Source organism: Centroberyx affinis, unplaced genomic scaffold (assembly GCF_046629955.1).
Source record: "Centroberyx affinis isolate AG114_WGS23_722 - 3 ecotype Tasmania unplaced genomic scaffold, CSIRO-AGI_Caff_v1 ptg006997l_1, whole genome shotgun sequence".
Taxonomy (NCBI): Eukaryota; Metazoa; Chordata; class Actinopteri; order Beryciformes; family Berycidae; genus Centroberyx; species Centroberyx affinis.
The window spans coordinates 16944-20000 of record NW_027283543.1 but is presented as its reverse complement, the minus strand read 5'-3'; the positions used below and the strand labels follow the sequence as shown (position 1 = coordinate 20000).

The 3057-nt window shown below is 45.5% G+C and overlaps 1 pseudogene; it reads left to right on the top strand.

Annotated features, from left to right (window-relative positions):
- The window catches only part of LOC139639247 (coiled-coil domain-containing protein 120-like), a 5101-nt pseudogene extending 2494 nt beyond the window's left edge, over nt 1-2607 (top strand).
- The last annotated feature ends 450 nt before the right edge of the window (nt 2608-3057 follow it).

Below are 3057 nucleotides of genomic sequence, written 5' to 3'. Positions count from 1 at the left end.
GAATCCTACACCGATACCCATAATCCTCCTCTCTCTACTCACCCTCCTCCCACCATCCAGCCGGACCCCCACCCCCACCTCCTGCCCCCACGGCCCCCCCAGCCCCCCCCGGCCCAGGACGGACATCTAGAGGAGGCCACCAGGAGCCTCCACAAAGCCCTGGCCCTGGAAGGTAATGCGTACTGTTTACGCTGTAAACTACTCCCAAACTACTGATTACCCTGTAAACTACTCCCAAACTACTGATTACCCTGTAAACTACTCCCAAACTACTGATTACCCTGTAAACTACTCCCAAACTACTGATTACCCTGTAAACTACTCCCAAAATACTGTTTACGCTGTAACTACTCCCAAAATACTGATTACCCTGTAAACTACTCCCAAACTACTGCATCACTCTGTAAACTACTCCGAAACATCTTGATTACCCTGTAAACTACTCCCAAACTACTGATTACCCTGTAAACTACTCCCACACTTCTAGATTACTCTGTAAAACTACTCCCGAACTCTTGATTACCCTGTAAATTGCTGCCAAATTACTGATTACCCTGAAAACTACTCTCAAAGTACTGCATCACTCTGTAAACTACTCCCAAAATACTGCATTACTCTGTAAACTGTAAACACAGTGATTACCCTGTAAACTACTCTCAAAGTACTTGATTACCGTATAAACCACTCCCAAACTATTGATTACCCTGTAAACTACTCCCAAAGTACTGCATTACTCTGTAAACTACTCCCAAACGTCTTGATTACCCTGTAAACTATTCAAAAGTACTGCATTATTCTGTAAACGACTCCCAAACGTCTTGATTACCCTGTAAACTATTCAGAAAGTACTCCATTACTCTGTAAACTACTCCCAAACATCTTGATTACCCTGTAAACTATTTCAGAAAGTACTGCATTACTCTGTAAACTACTCCCAAACTATTGATTACAGAGAACCTTCCAGAGTTGTGTGCAGCAGCCCCTCTGGTCTGGAGGGAAAGTGTTAATGGAGTCCGACTCATATTTCTACTAAAATATTATAATGAGCAGCCAGTGATGTCACCTTGGTCTGAAATTTAAGAGTTAAGGTTCCGTTGCTGGTTTTATGTCAGACGAACATGAAGTGAAGGGGAAGACAGAATAAAATAAACTTTATTAAACATGGTTGTAATTTTGTCTGTGGTCGGTGTGATTGACAGGTCTGAGGGACTGGTACCTGCGGAACACATTAGGCTCCACCCACCAGAACCAGGTCAACGCAAAGGTCAACGCAGGGGTGAACGCAAAGGTCAACGGAGGGGTCAAAGGTCAGGACGGCGGGCTAGGAGGAGGGGGAGGAGCTCTTCAACGCAGACGGACGACTCACGGCGTCATCCAGCAGTCGGCCTATCAGACGGAGACGCATCATCAGTACGCGCCGCCGCCGCATCACAAACAGACGCCGCTACCGCATTCGGCCACCTTCCACGGACACCCGCTGCACGGCAGGTAGGTGTCGGCTGACGGGGGCGGGGTCAGGTGACGGGGGGCGGGGTCAGGTGACGGGGTCAGGTGACAGGGGGCGGGGTCAGGTGACGGGGGCGGGGTCAGGTGACAGGGGGCGGGGTCAGGTGACGGAGGCGGGGTCAGGTGACAGGGGCGGGGTCAGGTGACAGGGGGCGGGGTCAGGTGACGATCTGTCGCCTCCGGGAATCTGAATACGATGTTTTAGTTTTTATTATTAGAATGGAGATCAAAGATCAAGCAAAATCAGAAGAAATTTATCTGGAAGGTAAATAAAAAGGTCAAAGTTCAGGGCCAAAGGTTTGATGAGCTGCGACTAATAATTTGTCTCTTTGACCAAATAATCAGAGGTAGAAGAAGTACTGAGATGTTTTACTGCAGTAAAAGTATCAATACAACAATGTAAAGATACTCCATTACAAGTAAAAGTCCTGCATTCAAAATCTTACTTCAGTAAAAGTACATAAGTATTGGCAGCAAAATGTACTTAGAGTATCAAAGTAAACGTACTCATTATGCAAACTGTCCCCATTTACAGAGTTATATTTTTCATAAATTATTGGAATATTAATACTGATTTATTGACATACATGTACATGTAAGCAGCATTTTAAAGTTGTCAACGTGAAGCTAATCTTAACAGTTTATCTATACTTTTGGGTAGTCTAATCTATAACAATGCTATTTTATAGTTATTTTATAAAGATGATCAAATGTTTTAAATATAAAATATTGATCTGAAAAGTAACTAGTAACTATAGCTGTGAAATAAATGAAATGGAGTAAAAAGTACAATATTTCCCTCTAAAATGTAGTGGAGTATACAGTAAGTACAAAGTAGCATGAAATGGAAATACTCAAGTAAAGTACAAGTACCTCAAAATTGTACTTAAGTACAGTACTTTCCACCACCACTGTTTAGTGGACTGACAACACACTCTCTCTCTTTCTCTCTCTCTCTCTCTCTCTCTCTCTCTCTCTCTCTCTCTCTATCTCAGGTCTTTAGATGGGACTCTCTACCAGGACTCTTTCCCTTCTCAGAAACAGGAAGTTCCTCTGAAAGAACCAACCACGGACCAGCCCTCTCCCGGCACCCTGGTCTGACTGAACCAATCAGGACGCCGAGACCGGTTGACGGACAGATCTGTGGACCAATCCCAGGCTGGCTCTCTGGGACGCCTGCCACTAATATTCCTAATAAAGTTTGGATTAGTTTACTCCTTGGTGAGAAAGAGTTGCACCAGTTACATTCCCAAACCACTGGTGGTTAAATCAAACGCACCCGTTCCAGACAGAGAGGAACTGCAGTCCAGATCCTGATGGGACGTTCTCCCTCTGGATCTCCAGAAATCCGTCTTTTTGTCCCTCTGTTCCAGGAGAGGAACGTTCTGCTGTTTTTTCCAGGAGAACCCTCTCCCTGTCAGCCGGGTTCTGCTGCTCAGTGTTCATGTGACGCTTTGTTTCCGGACGTCCCGCTTTGGTCCAGTCTGTGGTCCAGTCTGTGGTCCAGTCCGTGGTCCAGTCTGTGGTCCAGTCCGTGGTCCAGTCCGTGGT